The sequence below is a fragment of the Eptesicus fuscus genome, chromosome 5, assembly GCF_027574615.1.
Source record: "Eptesicus fuscus isolate TK198812 chromosome 5, DD_ASM_mEF_20220401, whole genome shotgun sequence".
Taxonomy (NCBI): domain Eukaryota; kingdom Metazoa; phylum Chordata; class Mammalia; order Chiroptera; family Vespertilionidae; genus Eptesicus; species Eptesicus fuscus.
In genome coordinates this window covers 23,241,329-23,263,710 of record NC_072477.1, presented here as the reverse complement: position 1 = coordinate 23,263,710, position 22,382 = coordinate 23,241,329, and the positions used below count along the sequence as shown (strand labels likewise).

The 22,382-nt window shown below is 40.4% G+C and overlaps 1 protein-coding gene across 3 annotated transcripts in view; it reads right to left on the bottom strand.

Moving 5' to 3' along the window:
* The window catches only part of NUMB (NUMB endocytic adaptor protein), a 157,483-nt gene that overhangs the window by 89,509 nt on the left and 45,592 nt on the right, over window positions 1–22,382 (bottom strand). For all 3 annotated transcript variants that reach the window (XM_028141428.2, XM_054715936.1, XM_028141429.2), the window contains exon 2: window positions 20,668–20,796. The gene's annotated coding sequence lies outside the window, so the exon portion shown is untranslated. The remainder of the gene's footprint in view (window positions 1–20,667; window positions 20,797–22,382) is intronic.

Here is a 22,382-nt window from a genome sequence, read left to right as displayed (position 1 = left end):
CATCAAAAGCGGGGGAGCTGGGTGCCTGTCCGCTGGTGCACCAGGCCTTTCGGAAGCCTCTGGCGCGGCTGAGGCTTCTGAAAGGCCTGGTGCCGGAGCAGACAGGCACCCAGCTCCCCCGCTTTTGATGGTTCACGGTGGGACATGAGCTCGCTGCCCCAGAGACCCCATCTGTTCCGCAGTACAGCCATGGCGCAGACGCTGAGCTCACGCCGCCAGCACGGCGCGAGCTCAGCGTCCCGCTGGCCCAATTGGCTACCCCTGCCACCCCAAGTCCCGCCCCCTGTGCCTCCCGCTGGCCCAATCATGGGCGTAGCGGAGTGATGGTAATTTACATATTACCATTTTATTAGGTAGGAGGTCAAAATATGCAATGGCTATTTAGAGAAAAAAAAGAGAAGAAATAGTCCCATCATCATGACCAATTAACAAGTTCTCTTTTATTATATTCTGTTTTTGAATGTACTTACTCCTTGACAAAATGTCATAAAGTTAGCAGAATATATAGTAAAAAACTGAGAGATTGTTTTCAAGACCAACAAAACCACAAAGAAATATGAGAGTGTGTTGGTTTTTTTCATTTATACATAAAGCAGTTGAAGATAACAAGGTAGCTCATTTGCTACATGGCCCAACTACTTCCATTCATTCGTTCAATTCTAATTCAGTTCCCAGAATTTAGCTGTCTGAAAAGTCCCCAAGATGACTAGGATACCTTTGTGAAGCCTGAAATCATTCTGGAGCTAGTAAGCTAATAATGGCCCATCCTAATATATAAAAACCCAGGGTCCGTAACATCCAAAATGACCGAAGGTCAACCGACCGGAAGTCAGTGCTGGGTTGCCGTGGCGACTGCAACCCAGCACTGATTGCCAAGGGGGCTGCAGATCAGGCCTGAAGAGAGGCCTGGAGAAAGAAGCAGGGTCTGATCCATGGCTTCTCACTTTCTCTGGGGGCCTGGCCAGCAGCCGTGCCTCTTTCTCTCGGGCCTCTGCTGGGGCTGCTGATCAGCCCCGCCTCTCTGATTAGGCCCGTTGATAGGCCCGGAGATGCTGACTTGGCATAGAAACTGACCAATCAGAACCAAATCTGGCCGAAACCGGTTTGGCTCAGTGGATAGAGTATCGGTCTGCGGACTGGAAGGTCCCAGGTTCGATTCCGGTCAAGGGCATGTACATTGGTTACGGGCACATCCCCTGGTGGGGGGTGTGCAGGAGGCAGCTGGTCGATGTCTCTCTCTCATCGATGTTTCTAGCTCTCTATCCCTCTCCCTTCCTCTCTGTGAAAAATCAATAAAAAAATATATATATATATATAAAAAAAGAAATATTATAAAAAAAGAACCAAATCTGGGTGAAGTGTGAGGATCCAATGGCTGCCTAGGAGGCAGAGCTTTTGATGCTGACTGGCATAGAAACCGACCAATCAGAACCTATCTGGGTGAACTACGAAGGCAGAACCTAAGGTGGGGGCTGAGGAGGGGTTTTAAGGGCAACAGCTGTTTGGTGTAAGGTGTAAGAAAGTGGTTCAATTTTTTAATGACCAGCTTGGCAGTATAGTGCATATGGCTGGCTATCAGTCCAGATATAGGGATAATGTATTTCTGTCTGCCAAGAGCATCTTCTTCTGATGAAAAAGACCTGCCCCCCCCCCCCCAATTTAAGCAATCCTATCCTATATAATCTATCTATACTACTAAAAGGGTAATATGCTAATTAGACCGGGTCAACTGGCCATCTTCTGGACGTCCGACTTCCTTCTGGACAAAGCCATGGTGGTGGGGGCTAAAGCAGAGGCCATTAGGGGCAATCAGGCTGGCAGGGGAGGGCAGTTGGGGGCGAGATCAGGTCGGCAGGGGATGGCAGTTGGGGGCGAGATCAGGTCGGCAGGGGAGGGCAGCTGGGGGTGAGATCAGGCCTGCAGGGGAGGGCAGGCAGGCAGGTAAGCGGTTAGGAGCCTGCGGTCCCAGGGATCGGGCCTAAACCAGCAGTCAGACATCCCCCAAGGGGTCCCCAATTGGAGAGGGTGCAGGCTGGGCTGAGGGAAACCCTCCTCCCCCGTGCACGAATTTTGTGCACCGGGCCACTAGTTCATTAATAAGAATCAAATCTACTGGGGTGGGGTATGTGTATGTGTGACCCAAATCAGCTCCATCCTTGATACCTTCAGAGAACTCTCTCTACCTTAAGGATGAAAAAAAGCTTGCTTAGAGACAAAAAGCCACTGCACTAATAATAAATATTTCTATTCTTTAATATTTGTTTCTGCTTGTATCTTCCTATATTCCAGTATTATCTATGACACAGTTCTTCTAGTTCTATAGTATAATTTTTCTTTTATACTTTCATTTCTATAATTTTCTCTTTTATTATCAGTATTCTCCTACCCATCTCAGAATCCATTCTTCTGTTCATTTAAAATTCTACCCTACTACTCTCTGCCACTAACTTGTTGGGAGGGGGAGTAAACTTCAAAGGCATGTTAAAAAAAAAAAAGACTATGGTATCATGGCAAAAACTAACAGATGGTTTGATAATACATATATACTTTTTCTCCTACAGTTCTTTTGCTCTGTATACCTTATCTCCACTAGGGCTGTAATACAGTGATAAAACACTGCACTTAAAGTCAGAAGTACTGTGCTAAAAATCTGACTGCCACTTTCAAACTGTATGACTTTAAATAAGTCACATAAGCCCGAGCCAGTTTGGCTCAATAGATAGAGCATTGGCCTGCGGAACAAAAAGTCCCAGATTTGATTCCAGTCAAGGGCACATGCCTGGGTTATGGGTTTGATCCCCAGTGGGGGACATGCAGGAGGCAGCCAATCAATGATTCTCATCACTAATTTTTCTATCTCTCTCTCCCTCTCTCTTTAGATAGATAGATAGATAGATAGATAGATAGATAGATAGATAGACAGACAGATAGATGATAAGTCACATAATGTCTCTGACCTCTATTTTATACATATCTTCTCTTTTGACTCAATAAGGTGGGCAAAAGCATAAAGCTAATACCATTCGTATGTCACAAGTAGGGAAATGAATACATGATGAAAACAATTTTAACATCAGCTGGTTTGGCTCAGTAGTTAGAGCGTCAGCCTGCTGTCTGAAGTGTTGGAGGTTCGATTCCAGTCAAGGGCATGTACCTCATACCTTGGCTGCAGGCTTGATCCCTGGTGCCAGTTAGGACACGTGCAGGAGGCAACCAATTGATGTGTCTCTCTCACATCCATGTTTCTTTCTCTCTGTCTCTCCCCCTCTCTTCCACTCTCTCTAAAAATCAATGGAAAGGCCAAAACCGGTTTGGCTCAGTGGATAGAGTGTTGGCCTGCGGACTGAAGGGTCCCAGGTTCGATTCCGGTCAAGGGCATGTACCTTGGTTGCGGGAACATCCCCACTAGGGGGTGTGCAGGAGGCAGCTGATTGATGTTTCTCTCTCTCATCGATGTTTCTAACTCTCTCTCTCTCTCCCTTCCTCTCTGTAAAAAATCAATAAAAACATACTTTAAAAAATAAAATAAAATAAAAATCAATGGAAAGAATATCCTCAGGTGAGGATAAACAATAAATAAATAAGTACATAAACAAATAAATAAAATCATATGATTAGTCACTGTTTAAGGTGGAACCAAAATGTATATATCTCCTGATTTTCACTGGTATTCTTTCTTCTCCAATATACTACCTTAAACTATATTATCAGACACACACTGGTTATTTGTATCATCTTACTCAACAGGCTTACATGCCAAAAGGCCACCAGAAATTACCTGATGTTTTACCTTATCAACAAAAATAAAAAACAAATGTACCAAAAAGCCCTATAATATAGTCCATGTTATGAAGACATAATGTGTAAAGAGCATTTTAAGAACAAAAAAAAGGCAGTAAGAGATGACAAAGGAAGAAATATAAATCCATAAAGAAAAATATTTGACCCAGCAATTCTCTTTCTAGGAACTATACTAAAGGCATAACACAAGTATACAAAGATGAATATTTAAAAATGTTAATTGGGAGAAAACAAGATGGCAGCGTAGGTAAACACATAAACTGCTGCCTCGCACAACAATTTCAAAACTACAACTAAAAGACAAAACGTCTATCACTCAGAACCATGGGAAAGCTGGCTGAGTGGAAGTTCTACAACTAGAAGGAAAGAGAAAAGAGCATTGAGACGTGCACAAGCGCTTGAAAGCTGAGGTACGGAAGCGTGCAAATCGGGTTGGTGGTGGGCGATTGGATGTGCTGCTTTTTTTCAACCTGAAAGGAGACAAGCTCCCGATTACTCTGAAATCCAGTTTCTGGGGAGACGCAGGGGACCCAAACTCCTACGGGGAGAGGCTGGACTGTCGGCCATCGGGTCGGAAAGTGAAGGTGACTTTCTTGCAGAGGTGCACCCAGAAATCATTGTTTACTGCACTGGAGCGCGGGACGCGGGGACTTGAAAACGTGGAAACTCAGAGAAGGCTGACTGGCAGCCATTGCTGTTTGCCATGCCCTAGCCTAGTGATGCCCTGAGACTCCGCCCTGCACAATCTACAAACACATCCAATCTCCGTGCAACGGCTTTTGCATATAAATGGCCTGCCCTATCACAGCTTAACCAAACTAACTGCAGCTCCGGTCAGACAGCTCCAAAACCTCCAAACCCCAAGCAAAGAGGAGAAAACTACTTCTTGCTGTAGCTCCTGCTGGGTGGCCTCAGACAGTAGCTGACCTGCACCCCATTGGAGATCCAGAAGCTAGTGTATCTAGTGGTCTGTGTGAGACGACACCAGATTTCAACTACTCTCATAAGGGACACATTCAAGAGGCAGACTCAGTGAGCACCAAAGCCCCACTAAAGCAAGTCCTGCCCCATAAGCGTTTCTCCAGCACAGCAATTCTTCTGTTATAGACACAGCGGGTCCTCACAGCCAATTGGCCTGGAGGTCAATTCCTCCCAGTGACACCAACAACAATCAAGACTTAACTACAACAAGACTGTACACACAGTCCACAAAGGGGTGCACCAAGAGTGTCCACCTCAGGTAACTGGGAGGCTGACCCATTGGACCATATAAGACACCTAGCACACAAAGCCACCCTACTAACTCAGGGAAGCAGTGAAAATGAGGAGACAAGGAAACAGATCACAAACGAAAGAAATGGAGGAAAACAAAAGACTGGATATAGAGTTCAAAACCATGGTTATAAGGTTTTTCAAGAATTTCCTTGAAAAGGCCAATAAATTTAACGAGACCCTCGAGGATATGAAAAAGGACCAACTAGAAATTAAACATACACTGACTGAAATAAAAAATATTATACAGAGACCCAACAGCAGACTAGAGGAACGCAAGAATCAAGTCAAAGATTTGAAATACAAAGAAACAAAAAACACTCAACTGGAAAAGCAAAAAGAAAAAGGAATCCAAAAAGTTGAAGATAGTGTAAGAAGCCTCTGGGACAACCTCAAGCCAGAATTATGGGGGTGCCAGAAGAAGAGCGAGAGCAAGATACTGAAAACCTATTTGATGAAATAATGACTGAAAACTTCACCCACCTGGTGAAAGAAATAAACTTACAAGTCCAGGAAGTGCACAGAACCCAAAACAAAAGGAATCCAAAGAGGACCACACCAAGACACATCATAATTAAAATGCCAAGGGCAAAAGACAAAGAGAGAATATTAAAAGCAGCAAGAGAAAAACAGTTAATTACCTAAAAGGGAGCACCCATATGATTGTCACCTGATTTCTCAACAGAAACTATGCAGGCCAGACGGGAGTGGCAAGAAATATTCAAAGTGATGAATAGCAAGAACCTACAACCAAGATTACTCTACCCAGCAAAGTTATCATTCAGAATTGAAGGTCAGATAAAGAGCTTCACAGATAAGAAAAAGCTAAAGGAGTTCATCACCACCAAACCAGTATTATATGAAATGCTGAAAGGTATTTAAGAAGAGGAAGAAGAAGAAACAAGTAAAGATAATAATTATGAACAACAAATATATATCTATCAACAAGTGAATCTAAAAATCAAGTGAATTAAAAATCTGAGGAACAGAATAAACTGGTGAATATAATAGAATCAGGGGCATAGAATGGGAGTGGATTGATAATTCTCAGGGGGAAAGGAGTGTGGGGGGTGCAGGAAGAGACTGGACAAAAATCGTACACCTATGGATGAGGACAGTGGAGGGAGGTAAGGGCAGAGGGTGGAGTGGGAACCAGGTGGAGGGGAGCTATGGAGGGAAAAAAGGAGAAACAATTGTAATAATCTGAACAATAAAGGTTTATTAAATTTTAAAAAATAAAAATGTTAATTGTAGCACCATTTATACTATTAAAAAGTTTATAAACTTAAATATTAAAAAATGGGGACTTTTTGAATAAATTATGGTATATCTAAACCATGGCACACAATATAGCTTTTTTTTTTTTAGCTGTTTTTTCACTCAGTTGCCTTATTTTTTTAATTTTTAAAAATATTTTTATATTTCAAGAAAAATGATTTTAAATAATATTACCAAAACTGTACTAACATAGTATAATATCACAAAAGTTATAGGAAATATTAAAAATCTGCAAATAACAGGATTACTTCTATTATATTATAAAATATTTTTCTCCTCTGGCTCAATTTTTTTTAATATATTTTATTGATTTTTTACAAAGAGGAAGGGAGAGGGAGAGAGAGATAGTAACATCAATGAGAGACAAACATCAATTAGCTGCCTCCTGCACACCCCCTCCTACTGGGGATGTGCCCGCAACCGAGGTATATGCCCTTGACCGGAATTGAACCTGGGACCCTTCAGTCCACAGGCCAATGCTCTATCGACTGAGCCAAACTGGTCAGGGCTGGCTCTCTTTTTGTTAATCAGTTTATGTTGTTCATTATATTCCACAAATGAGTGAGATCATGTGATATTTATCTTTCTCAGACTGGCTTATTTCGCTTAGGATTTTTACAGCAGCGTAGTATTCCATTGTGTAAATGTAGCACTGATTTTTAATCCATTCATCTGCTGATGGGTACTGAGGCTGTTTCCAAATCTTAGCTATTGTAAATTATGCTGTTATGAACATAGAAGTGCATATATCCTTTCTGATTAGTGTTTCTGATTTCTTGGGATATATTCCTAGAAGTGGGATTACTGGGTCAAATGGGAGTTCCATTTTTAATATTTTGAGGAAACTCCATAATGTTTTCCACAGTGGCTGCACCAGTCTGCCTTCCCACCAGCAGTGCACCAGGGTTCCTTTATCTCCGCATCCTCGCCAGCACTTTCTTGTTGATTTGTTGATGATAGCCATTTTGACAGGTGTGAGATGGTACCTCATTGTCGTCTTTACAATATAGCTTTTAAACTTATGAAGTGCTAAAACAAGCCCCTCCTCTGAAAACGCGTTAGAAGAGTGGGATAAAGGGCAGATGTAGTTTGAAAAACATTCTAAAATCATTGCTTTGATTTGCTTTTAGAGACAGTAATTTTTGATATTTCACTAAACATGAAAGCAGAATGAGATTTTCGTGTTTATCAAAGTAATTTTTTAAATGTTATCTACTTAAACATCAAAGATCACATCCTTCTTTGAAGCATTCCCCAAACCTCCAAAGCAAAGTCAGATGCTCCCTCCACTGTTTCCCAAACCATTCTTTCTTTCTTTTTTTTACTAGAGGCCCATTGCACGAAGATTCGTGCAATAGGCTTTCCTTCCCCTGGCTGCAGGCACCGGTTTTCCTCCGGCACCCAGGACCCAGGCCTTCGCTCTGGCTGCCACCTTCAGTCTTCACTCCAGCCAGAGCACTGCTCCTGTAGCTCCCTCCACCCCCCGCCCTCCCCCTCATAGCAGGCATCCCGCCCCACCCGGGCACTCCGTGCCTGTATGCATGCTGCCCAGAGGCCTGGAGCGGCTGGGGGGTGGGGCCGCCTCCATCCTTGTTGGGTTAATTTGCATACTCACTCCTGATTGGCTGGTGGGCATTGTGAAGTGATGGTCAATCTGCATGTTTCTCTTTTATTAGTGCAGATTTCATTTTTTAATTCTTGCCCGAGGATATGTTTTATTGGAGAGAGAGGAAGAGAGAGGGAGAGAGAAAAACATCTATCGGTTGCCTCCCACATGCACCCCCCCCCCCCCCCCCCCCAATTGGGGATGGAACCTGCAACCTGGGTGAGTGTCCTGCCTGGAAATTGAACCTGAGACCTTTCAGTGTATGAGATGATGCTCCAACTAACTGAGCCACACAAGCTGGGGTCCAAACCACTCTTTAGATAGCATTGTCATAGGAATCATTGCCCTGCACTGTCTATCTTCTTTATAAGACTGAGTCCCTTGAGAACAAAAACTAGATCTTAAGCATTTGTATTCTTGATACTTATACAGGTCCCAGCACATAGTAGGTCCTCTATAAAATGCTTGTTGAATGTCTACATTCAAACTCTATTTTTCTGCTTATCAGATACACTCACTGCCTTAGGAAACTTTTTAAACCTCTTTCAGCAACAATGCGGACACAAAACCAGTGTGAGGGATTAAAGCACCATGGTATATATATGGCACCAAAAAATGCTACTTTGCTTTCCTTTTTTCCTCCTGACAGTACATCATAAAATTAAAGAGCTCTAGCTGGTTTGGCTCAGTGGACAGAGAGTCAGCCTGCAGATTAAAGGGTCCCAGGTTCAATTCCCGTTAAAGGCACATGCCGGGGCTGCAGGCTCGATCCCCAGTGAGGGTGTGCAGGAGGCAGCCAATTGATGATTCTCTCTCATCGTTGATGTTTCTATCTCTCTCTCCCTCTCCCTTCCTCTCTGAAATCAATAAAAATATTTTCTTTAAAAAATTAGAAAAACGCATCTCCTTAAAGAGAACTGAAATGCTTGAAATGAACTGCACAGACAATAACCTTGCAGAAATTAAAAAAAAAAAATCTGCCCTAGCCAGGTGGCTCAGTTAATTGGGACATTGTCCCATACACCAAAAGGCTGCAAGTTTGATTCCCAATCAGGGCACATACATATGCTAGGTTTCAAGTTCAATCCCAAGTTGGGGTGCGTATGGCAGACAACTGACCAATGTTTCTTTCTCATGTGGATGCTTCTCTCTCTCTCTCTCCCCACTCCCCTTCCTCGCTCTAAAAATCAATAAAAATATATCCTTGAGTGAGGATTTTAAAAAACGTTTTTCTTTAATTTCCAGCAGTGCTTGTTAGGGACTGTAATAAAACCACTAATTTTTTCTAATAGTGAAGATGCCTTCTCCTGTTTTCAGGCAGCTATGAACACTGATAATACAGATAACTGGAGTTCTCAAGCTTTAGCATACATGAGAGTCACCTGGAAGGCTTGTTAAGGCACCGACTGCTGGGCCCTGAGGTTTCTGATTGAATAGGTCAGGGAAGAGGCCCGAGAATTTATATTGTTAACAATTCCCAGATGATGCTGGTGATACTGATCCAGGGGCCACAGTTTAAGAATCATTTATATTCTGACATGAGGGAAAGATTACTTCTTCTTCTCTGAGATTGCAAATATAAAACTAATATAAACTGGAGCTGATTACATGAAGAAAGCTACCTGTCTTAGAAGGAAAAGAAAAACAGAGTTGAGAAATAAGAAATAAAACTAAGACAGTCTTTTGAGCCCCTAGTATCTCTACTAAATCAGATGTGACTCTGGATTATTCAATTACTTGGGCCAATAACTCTTTTTCCCCCTTAAACTGGGTTTCTGTCACCTGAACTATTAGAGTCCTAACTAAAAATGTGGGGAGTAGAAGGTGTGGAAGAGATGAGGCTCTAGTAACATACAGACATGAGGCTCTAGTAACACACAGACATCCATAAAACTAGCTGAAACAGCAAACTTTTAGATAAGATTACGTTTTGGCTATAACCTATAATCTGAAAGAAGTTACCACAATATTTAAATAATAAAAATAAAAGAAGTTCCATATTTTGTGGTTTCTTGGAAATTGATTTCCTGGCTACAATTTGTGACCAAAACCCTTTTCAAAAGTTTACAAGTAAGCTTTAATAGATACCCCAGGAAATTAGACAGTTGTGCCTTAGTATTTAACCTCATTTAGCTTGATTAGTTGTTGTTTACAGTGAGCACAGATCTCGTCGAGCCACACAGTGTCATAAAAATTATTTAGCCTATAAGATCAGTAATTAAAATGTGTGCTTTATCTCTCTATTCACTTATTTTAATCTCTCTACTACATAAAGATAACCTGATAAATATGTCCAGCAGGTAGAAATTCACAAGAGAACCAGATTTAGGAGCCATCTACACTGATTTGACAATCAAAGTCAGGATTAGATAGTCTGCCAAAAGAAGATGTGCAAAAATCCTTAACTTGGTTCATGCATGAGTTTCAGTGGAGTGGGTGGAGGAGTGGTGTCTATAAAGTTCCAAAACTGCAGGTAAAGTTTAATAGACATGTGCATTCTTCTGGTAAGAGGAGTCATTACCCAAGACCTATTCTGAAAGGAGGACAAGACCCCAAAAGGGTTAAGAACTACTGGTGTAAGGAGAGAAAATATTAAAGAAGAGATTTATGAAATGGTGACTTTGGATGATGAATTCACAATTTATAGATGATTATAAAATTGTACATATGAAACCTATGTAATTTTATTAACCAATGTCACCCCCAATAAATTCAATAAAAATTGAAGAGAAAATGAAAGGGATTTATCAATTACTAAGTGCCTATGAGAATTGTGTTATGCACATTACATATCATATTGCATTTAATCCTTATGATAACCCTGTGAGATGGGTATTGGTAGCTCAATTTTATAAGCTAAGGCACAAAGAAATTAGGCAACTTGACTAAGGCTATGTAGTTATCCAATTTACCATACTGTAGTGGAAGGTAAGATAAAACACTAAAGAATAATTGGGGTATCATTTCATCTCCAATGTTCATCATTTATTTCAGACCAAGCAGTATGTCTGAGAACTAATTATTCAAGTCAAAACTATAAACTTTGGAGATATCAATAAGAACAAAATTATTGAATGCTTAACTAAGGCATTAAATTATTAAATCATCAAATTATTTTCTAAGGCTGTATAAATCTGGAAGCTTGGCAATTTGGAAGACTCTATTAATGCCATTCGAGTCCAAAGCAATCATTCTAGGGGAAAATGTCATTTAAGGATGAAGATTGGGATAAGGGCCAATTTTAGTGTTTGCAACTGCCCTTTAATAAAAGTCTGAGAACCACTGATCTATGCAAGGACGTCTATGAAGCCATTAAAAAAAAGTAGATCTATATTTATTGATATAATGTACATATGCAGTAGTGTGCTAATAATTTGGCTCTGGATGGAATTGGGCACAAAGAGGGAAGCTGTGATTTGTGTCATTTGCCAACTTCCATGGTGTAACTACTGCCATCATAGCTAATATCAAATTATCAATGGTTTGGGCTTGCATAATTCATTAATTATTGGGCCTAGTGAGCCAGTGTACACCACTTAGGAAGGCATTTAAAAGTATATAAGGTAAAATGGTAATAGCAATTATCTTTGAGTAGAAAGATTATGAGAATTTTCTTTTCTTTATTGTTTTCTATATTTTAACTAGCGGCCCAGTGCATGGATTCATGCACCAGAGGGGTTCCTCGGCCTGGCCTGTGGGAATCGGGCTGAAACTGGCTCTCTGACATCACCTGAGGGGTCCCAGATTGCGAGAGAGTGGTTCTTGGGTGACACACCCTGGAATTGGCTCCCTCCTCTCTTCTCCCACTATTATGTCACTTTCTCTCTGTAGCTATCTCGCTTCTTTCATCTCACTATACCCTAAGTTTGGCAGTAACTGATGACCTGTGGGCATTTAGCTACAAAATGCAATTATTTAGCAAACAGGATTTACTTAGCCTGAAATCTAGTTGAGCTGCTCAATGTCAGGCTTCTGCCCAGGCGGAGGCCAGTGGCTGTGGGAACCTCCTTCTTCCCACCTGAGCTGCTTCTTCATCTCCTTCCCTCCCCGGAGGTTGCCAGCTAGCGCTGTCTGCCCAAAAAGAGGAAAGCTGCAGCCGGTTTCCCAGCCTAGAGTGGTAGCAGGAAAATTTGTTGCCTCCACTGGAAATCAGTATTAAGCAGATGGGCTGGTGCCGGCGCCAGACATCAGGGCCACAGCCAGGAGGTCATACATATAGCATCATTTAGCTAATCAAGTTGAAAAATTTCTATAAGGGCCAGACCCACGACCTCTGCAATGAGCTAGAGGCCCGGTAGGGAGCCAAACCCAAAGTGGGGAGCCAATGGGCTAGAGGCCTAATGCACAAATTCATGCACTGGTGGGGTCCCTCAGCCTGTTCTGCAGGGATCAGGCCGAAACCAGCTCTCCAACATCCCCAAGAGGTTCCAGATTGCAAGAGGGCAGTTCTCAGGTGACACACCTCAGAATCGGGCTCCCTCATCTCTGGTTCCAGTTGCGTCACCCAAAAACCACAGCTGCCAAGTCACTGCGGCTCAGGAGCTCCTGCGTTGAGATTCTGCCTCCTGGTGGTCAGTGTACATCATAGCTACCGGTTGGTCGGTCAAATGGTCAGCCAGTCACTTAGGCTTTTATGTATATATAGATTGTTTTGTAATGAACATTCTTTTTATAATAAAAAGCTATTAGCATTTTGAAAAATAATCAATTTAGATTAGACTTCTTTTTAAAAAAATACATTTTATTGATTTTTTACAGAGAGGAAGGGAGAGGGATAGAGCTAGAAACATCAATGAGAGAGAAACATTGATCAGCCGCCTCCTGCACACCCTCCACTAGGGACATGCCCGCAACCAAGGTACATGCCCTTGACTGGAATCGAACCCAGGACCCTTCAGTCTGCAGGTCGACGCTCTATCCACTGAGCCAAACTGGTCAGGGCTAGATTAGACTTCTTAATAGTTGCAATTTAGTAGCCCCTCTGGAGAGTATTATGCTAAGCGAAATAAGCCAGGTAGAGAAAGACAAGTATCACATGATCTCACTCATTTGTGGAATCTAAAGAACAAAACAGAATGATGAACAAAATAGATCCAGAGTCATAGAAACATGGAACAGACTGATGAATCTCAGAGGGAAGGCGGGGTGGGTGGGTGGGTGGGTGAGAAGAAATTAACGAAAGATCATATATATGTCCGGTGCAGGAATTTGTATATATATGATCCATATATGTCCGGTGCAGGAATTTGTATATATATGATCCGTATATGTCCGGTGCAGGAATTTATATATATATATATATGATCCGTATATGTCCGGTGCAGGAATTTGTATATATATGATCCGTATATGTCGGTGCAGGAATTTGTATATATATGATCCGTATATGTCCGGTGCAGGAATTTGTATACTCGGGGATGGGTCCTGTGCCCTCTTGCAGTCTGGGAGCCCTCGGGGGATGTCTGACTGCCAGCTTAGCAGCTGCGGAGGCAGGAGAGGCTCCCGCCACTGCCACTGCACTCGCCAGCTGTAATTCTGACTGGGCAGCACTTCCGCGTTGAGCAGGATTGGGTTGAAACCAGCTGTCCGACATCTGCCGAGGGGTCCCGGATTGCAAGAGGGTATAGGCCAGGCCAAGGGACCCCACCGGTGCATGATCAGGGCCAGGAAGGGATGTGGGAGGTTGGACAGCTGGGGTGGGACCGCGGGAGGGCTCCAGGGCGTATCTGGCCCATCTCGCTCAGTCCCAATCAGCCAGACCTCAGCAGCAAGCTAACCTACCAGTTGGAGCATCTGCCCCCTGGTGGTCAGTGCACATCTTAGCGACTGGTCGACTCTTTGCCCCCTCTTGGTCAGTGCACATCATAATGAGCGGTTGAGCAGCCTTAGCATATCATTAGCATATTACACTTTGATTAGTTGAACAGATGACCGGTTGACCGGACACTTAGCATATTAGGCTTTTATTATATAGGATATGCTTAACCCATGGACACAGACAATAATGTGGTGAAGGCCTGGGGCAAGGAGAGAGGGGCTGGGCTAGAAGGGACCAATGGGGGGGGGGCAGGGAAAGGTACATCTGTATTACTTTCAATAATAAAGATAAATTTAAAATAAAATAAAAGTAAAGAGATACCAAACCTCACTCTCAATCACAGAAATGTCAATTAAGACAAAATACTTGCCTAGTATACCCATCAGATTGACAAGACTAAATAGATAACACCAAATGCTGGTGAGGATTAAAGGAAATTGGAACCCTAATACATTGCCATTGGGAGCATAAACTGGGTAATCATTCTGGAAAACAATCTGGCAATATTTACTGAATATAAGTATATACAATTCCTTTTCCACAATATATACTACAGAAAAACCTTTGCACAAGTTAATAGGGGACATGTATAAGGAGGTTTATAGCAGTACTATTTGTGTTAGCAGTTTCCAAGCCAAACCCAGAAATCCGTTATTAGAAAAATGCGTAAGTAAAATGTAGAAATGCATATGCAATGAAATACTATGCAACAGTCAGTAGTTATAAACTAGATTTACACTTATGTTTCAATCTTAAAACAGTGTTGAACAAAAAAGAACTGAGACTCACAGCACAATACCATTCAATCTAAGGTTCACTTTGCATAACTCAAAGCTCATCTTCACAACAAAATTTAAAATCTTTTTGTTTCCAACAGTAATAGTCCAATTTCTGCAGTTGACAAATTTTTCTGAACAGATTAGAATTTCACTATTAACCAACAATATCCCTCTTAGCACAAATAAAGTAAACCTCACATAAATTCCTAAAGTAACTTCAATGACTGATTCCCTATTATATGGATTCCAAAATAAGAAATGATAACTAGCCGAAACCGGTTTGGCTCAGTGGATAGAGCATCAGCCTGTGGACTCAAGGGTCCCAGGTTCGATTCCGGTCAAGGGCATGTACCTTGGTTGCGGGCACATCCCCAGTGGGGGGGGGTGCAGGAGGCAGCTGATCGATGTTTCTCTCTCATCGATGTTTCTAACTCTCTATCCCTCTCTCTTCCTCTCTGTAAAAAATCAATAAAATATATTAAAAAAAAAAAAAAAAAAAGAAATGATAACTAAAGCCTGACTGCCATGGCTCAGTGGTTGAGCGTTGACCTATGAACCAGGAGGTCATAGTTCGATTCCCTGTCAGGCCACATGCCCAGGTTGTGGGCTCGATCCTCAGTGTGGGGCATGCAGGAGGCAGCCAATCAATGATTCTCTCTCATCATTGATGTTTCTATTTCTTTCTCTTTCTCCCCTTCTCTCTGAAATCAATAAAAATGTATTTTAAAAAAAAAAAAAGAAATGATAACTAAAAACAGCAGGAATAGATGCCTTTTACTGAGAGCCTACATGGCACTGCACTGTACATATATAACCTCTAGTCCTTCTAAAAATCCTGAGACATAAACACTACACATTAATAAACTTTCTTATAGATTAATTGATTTGTCTAAAACCATACATCTAGTGCAAAGTGTAACTAGGAATAAAATCAAGTCTGTCCACTATGAAGTCCATGCTCTTCCACTCTATCACAATGTACACCCCCCAAAACAAATATAATAATATCTCTTATTATAGTACCTCCAATGTAGCAGGCACTGTGTTAGGTTACTTTACATAAATTATCTCCTTCACTCTTCATAATTACCCTAAATGCAGTCAGGTATTATTGACCCCATTTCACAGATGAGAAAACAAATACTTATAAATTCAATAACTTGTCCAAGGCCCCAAAACTCAAGCAAAGTTTCACCTTGCACAACCAAAAGCTCACCTTCACAACTAAACTTAAAATTCATTTTGTTTTCCACATTATCCAGTAAAATGTTCCTATGTAATTATACATTATACTAAAGTAAAATGAATACACTTTTTTAAGTTAAATAAATATAAATATTGCCAAAACCGGTTTGGCTCAGTGGATAGAGCGTCGGCCTGCGGACTCAAGGGTCCCAGGTTCGATTCCGGTCAAGGGCATGTACGTTGGTTGTGGGCACATCCCCAGTAGGGGGTGTGCAAGAGGCAGCTGATTGATGTTTCTCTCTCATCGATGTTTCTAACTCTCTATCCCTCTCTCTTCCTCTCTGTAGAAAATCAATAAAATTAAAAATAAAATATATTAAAATATATATATATATATATATATATATATTATTTAACCTTAAAAATGAACAAAATTCTGGCACATGCTACAACATAGAATATCCTTGAAGACATTATGTTAAGTGAAATAAGCCAAAAACAAAAAGACAAATACTGTATGATTCCACTTACATAAAGCACCTTTATGACTACCTAGATTAGTCAAATTCATAGACAGAAAGTAGAATGTTGGTTTCCAGGGGCTAAGGGAGGGGAAAACAGAAAGGTGTTGTTTAATGATTATAGCATTTCAATTTTGCAAGATGAAAAGTTCTGGAGATTGGTTGTACAACAATGTGAATGTACTTAACATTACTGACCTGTACACTTAAAAATAGTTACTATGGTAAATTTTATGCTTTGCTATAATCACTTCCTTACTACAAATTTTAAACATTTTTGTTAAACATTTCATACAGAAAGGTACTATACTTGTTAACAATGGGAAGGGGGGAGACATGAACAAGAAGAAAGTCACACAACTTCTGTTTTGCCAAAAACCTGTATAAGTATGAACTGAATGCCATTTTCAACTGAGAATTATTATAATTTTAGAAATAAGAATCTCACCAAAAAATAATGGTAAGTAGGAGAATCACTAATCAAAGAAATATAATTTCTGCCTATAACTATTATTCAAAATTATTTTTACATTTAAAAAATATTCACATAGTCATTTATATTTTTTAAATAATTTTAGAGAGGAAGGGAGGAGAAAGAGATAGAAACATCAATGAGAGAGAATCGATGAGCTGCCTCCTGCATGCCCCCTACTGGGGATTGAGCTCACAACCTGGACATGTGCCCTGACCAGGAATCGAACCCTGACCTCCTGGTTCATGGGCTGACGCTGCTCAATCACTGAGCAACACTGGCCGGGCCCAAGTAATTTATGTTTACAAGAGAACCTTATCATTTACCTCCTTCCAGGGACTGAATGAAGTGCCATAGACTCACACCACTATGTTTGTAATTTCTATAGAGTATTTTTGGAGTTTTGTTTTGGTGGGGGTTTTTTAATATATTTTTATTAACTTCAGGGAGGAAGGAAGAGGGAGAGATAGAAACATCAATGATGAGAGAGAATCATAGCTTGGCTGCCTACTGCACGCTCCCACTGGGGATCGAGCCCGCAACCTGGGCATGTGCCCTTGACCAGAATCGAACCTGGGACCCTTGAGTCTGCAGGTGGATGCTCTATCCACTGAGCCAAACCGGCTAGGGCTGTTTTTGGAGTTTTTATTGTTGTTTGTTTTAGTTTCAGTCAGAAAATAGATCTCACTCACTCAAGGAGTTTTTATCCCCTCAAACATAGGTCTTGTAGAATGGAGACAAGATAAAGCAGTGAACAAACCTGACAAAGATGTTATCAACAATTTATCTACTCAGATTTCTTAAAACCAAAAGTGGGCTAAAAAAATGCTTAAAACAAAAAAGGCAAGTTAATGGCTTAAATATGTTGTATATATGTTCATATGTTTTGTTAAGATACAATATTTTACACTACCTATAATCATTAATCCCAATCTATGTCTACTGGAAAACATCTCACTTTGTTTTCAAATGCAAAAAACAAAACACAAACAAAATAGCTTTCCCAATTATTGTACCTTTTGAACTAAAATATATTGTTTCATGAATTCAGTCAATTCTGATTATTCACAGTTGAGAACAAGTTTCTGAGGTTACCTTTATTATCACAATATCTGGTTCAGTCATTTCCCACTGCAAAATATCTATCTACCTGTGAGTACTGGGGAAAGAGTACTGAGCTAACTCTGCTGAATTAGGCTAATATGATGTAAATCACCTAGGAATAGGAAAGCACCTCGACAGCAAGAAACTTTTCTGAGTCTAATAGATAATGGACATTCCCTAGAGCTTATTTCCCAGATATAGTGAATGGACCAACACCCCCATGTAATGCTCAGAGGATTATCTAAAAATATTATTCCATTACACCCAGAAATTAAGTGCCAGCTATATTCAAAACTGTCATAGGCAACGGTTATCAATGGTGTGATCAATAAGACAACCAAATATTGGCACTACTTTCTCAAATCTATGTATTGGAAACCAGTTTCCCAAATAATTCTCAAAATTATTAAAATAAAACAAAACAAAATACCCAAGTAGACTTTGAACTAAATAACTAGCTTTTTCTCAAAAACAAAAAACCCCAACTACAAATCTTATTTTGTATCTTGTTTATAAGTTCTGATGATAGCAGTATTCTTCTTGTTGATTAAAAAAAAAAAAAATCAAATGTATTTCACTTCTTCCAGTTTAGGCATCTTACCTTCAGTATCAGACTCTATTAGACAAGAAGAGCACACAAAATTCTTATTGGACTCATACATCATAATTTCCAGTAAATACTCTTTTTCATATAACCATGTTATTTATATACTTTATCTTAAAAGTAATACAACCCTAGCCAGGTGGCTCAGTTGGTTGGAGCATCATCTGTACACTAAAAGATTGTGAGTTCGATTCCTGGTCAGGGCACATACCTAGGTTTCAGGTTCGATCCCAGGTCTGGGCTCATATGGGAAGCAACTAATGGATGTTTCTCTCTCTCTCTCTCTCTCTCTCTCTCTCTCTCTCTCTCTCTCTCTCTCTCCCCCCTTCCTTCCCTTCCTCCCTCCTTCCCTCTTTCCCTCCCTTCCTCTCTCTCTAAAATCAATAAAAACCTATCCCCGGGTGAGGATTTTTTTTTAAAAAAGTAAGCCCTGGCTGGTTTGGCTCAGTGGATAAAACATCGGCCTGCAGACTGAAGGGTCCCTGGGTTCGATTCCAGTCAAGGGCATATGCCTGGGTTGCAGGCTTGGTCCCCACTGGGGGGCATGCAGGAGGCAGCTGATCAGTGATTCCCTGTCGTTGATGTTTCTATCTCTCCCTCTCCCTTCCTCTCTGAAATAAAAATATATTTAAGAAAAAGAAAAAGGTTTTCTAAAAAGAAAAAAGTAATACAAACTATGGCAGATTATATTTTCCAAAGATGGCTACAATGGCAGATTCCATCCAATAGCACTTCTTATAATGTGATATTCATACTCCTCTCTTCAAGTGGTGGGATCTACATCTACCACCCTCCTCTGGAGCTGGGTGGACCTTTATGACTACCTCAACCAATAGAAGAGAGCAGAGAAACACTAGATGACTTTCAAAACTAAGTCAAATATGCCATGCAAATTTGCCTTGCTCTCTTCTCTGGGAACCCAGCCACCATGCTGTGAGGAAATCAATCAGCCAAACGGAGAGGTCATGTGTAGGTGTTCTGGCTGACAGCCCAGGCTGAGGTCGTGCCAACAGCCAGCATTAACCACCAGACACTTGAGTGAGCAAAACTTCAAATGATTCCAGTTCCCAGCCCTTGAGCCACCCCTACCCTTCCAGCTACTCCACCTCACACCACATGTTGACAGAGACAAGCTGTCCCCACCAAGTGAGCCTTGCACAAATGGCAGATACATGAGCAAAACAGATAACTGGCATGTTTTAAACCACTAAGTTGGAGTGGTTTGTTATGCAACAATAGATATACTAACACGTGCTCATGAATACACTTTGGAGAATGCATAGAGACTATAGTTTGGGTAATATTATTTTATTTAAAATCTTTTTTTCTTGAAATATTAATTTGTATTATATGTAACATTATACTTAAAATCATTTTTCTTGAAATATTAATGTTTACTGCATGTAACTTTATATTTAAAATTGTTTTTCTTGAAATATTAACATTTACTGCATGTAACATTATTATACTTAAAATACATTTTTTGAAATATTAATGTTTATTGCATGTAAAAAAAAAAAATAAAAGAGAAAGAAAATATTTAATTACTCTAAGTTTTACCACTGTTCTTTTTTTTTTTTTTTTTTTAAATATATTTTATTGATTTTTTACAGAGAGGAAAGGAGAGGGACAGAGATAGAAACATCGAGAGAGAGAAAATCGACCAGCTGCCTCTTGCACACCCCCTACGGGGATGTGCCCGCAACCAATTACATGCCCTGACCGGAATCGAACCTGGGACCTTTCAGTCCGCAGACCGACGCTCTACCACTGAGCCAAACCGGTTTCGGCTGTTTTTTTTTTTAATATATTTTTATTGAGTTTATTTATTTCAGACAGGAAGGGAGAGGGAGAGAGAGAGAGAGAAACATCAATGATGAGAGAGAATCACTGATCGGCTGCCTCCTGCATGCCTCACACTGGGGATTGAGCCCACAACTCAAGCATATGCCCTGACCGGGAATCAAACCTGTGACCTCCAGGTTCATAGGTCGACGCTCAACCACTGAGCCACGCTGACTGGGCAGTTTCACCACTGTTAATATTTTGACATGTATTTTACAACCAAGAAAATGTTTTGCCCCACCAACTTAGATTCCAACTGTTTTGTTTTTACCAAGATAAAGGATTAAATTTTTAAAGATAGTCAAATGTTTCCATCTAACAAGAAACAGAAAGGAAAAACATTAGCATCCATTCTATTTTTCTTACTCTCTCTTTCACTTACCTGTCCTAAGTCAGGTGTCTGAGGATGGCTGGTCCACCAATATTCCAATCTCTGGATATGGATCAAGATCTTTGGTTGCAAGAACAGAGGCACTGGCTCTCCTCCCTAGAAGTTGCTTAAGGCCCAAATCTGAAATTTTCAAACAAAGAAAATGCTTAATATAGACATTTCCTTTCAATCACTTACAATTCCATCTCTACAACTAAATAGAGGCTGATAGAGTGGGTTAAGATTACATGGAAGTGAATGCACAGGCTTCACTAAAAATGGAGTTGGGTGATGTGGATTCAACTTCCAGCTCTACTTCTTACTAGCTATATGAACTTTGTTAAAGCACAAACTATCTGTGCCTAAGTCTCATCATGTGATGAAGATTAAGAAAACATGATCAAAACTTTGAGCTGGAACTTAGAAGACCTGTTTCTAAACTCAGTTATCATTCTGCATTGCTATAAGAACTTTGATATTTCCTGGGCTCAGAAACATCATCTCTGAAAGGAGAGGGTTGCATTAAATAATGGTTTCTGAAATCTAATCCTTGAACAGGTGCCATCCATGACCAAGCATGGGTGTAAAGTTACAACTGTGCTTACTGTGAGATTGTCCCTCGTACTCTTTTGGTGTTAAAATGAGATGATGTGACAGACAGTAGCTGTTTTTTTGTTTGTTTTATTTTTATTGATTTCAGAAAGGAAGGAAGAAGGAGGGAGGGAGAGAAACATCAATGATGACAGAGAATCATTGACCGGCTGCCTCTTGCATGTCCCCCACTGGAGATCGAGCCCACAATCCAGGCATGTGCCCTGACTGGGAATTGAACCTTGACCTCCTGGTTCATAGGTTGACGCTCAACCACCGAGCCACTCCAGCTGGGCAGTAGCTGTTTTTTGAATACCCCAAAGGCTAGAAATAAAAAGCCTATAGCCCCATGCAAACAATCTAAAATTCTTTTTAGAAATTCTAGTGTCTGTATGATTTACATGAGCTCTAAAATTCCTTCTACTTCTAACATTCTGAATATTCATTCACTACTCAGAATATATAGCAAAGGCTTATATGATCCTAAGGAAAAATGAGCTAAAAACTGGAAGACATTAGAAACTTATTTTGTATGGACATCTGCTTTCAGATAATAATGTTTTTAAAAACCCACAGACTAAGAAAAGCTAAATTTCATTTCCAATAGATAGATGCTCTCACAAAAAAATTTCAGATGTAATTTGCAAAATGTATTTTTAGCCAATGTGTTTCACTTCATTTCTTCATTGGCCTGATTCTAGAACAGACTATAATGCTTTTGATGTTTTACTTTCAGTTTTAACAGTTGTGTTCAGAGAGAACTAAATACATACACACACACACACACAAACAACCACAGGGTAAAATAGGTGTAGCAAATGCTTTTCAAATATGCCAGAAATCACATTGGGTATGTTACTAGTGAAAACACTTCACAAGTATTTCATTATAATGAGCCAATATAACTAAAGCAATATTTATATTTTGTCCATGATTACATTTCACATATTTCTTCCTCCATTACAGCACAATGAATTTAAAAATCTCCTTTATCATATTGTAACTATTTTCAAGGAAACCAGAATTTCAATGATACTAAAACATGGAGCCATAATAAATTATGAATGTTAATAATTTTCCAATATTTTCAGATTGAAGCAGGCTAGGTGCCATATTGAAGAGGAATTATGAATACA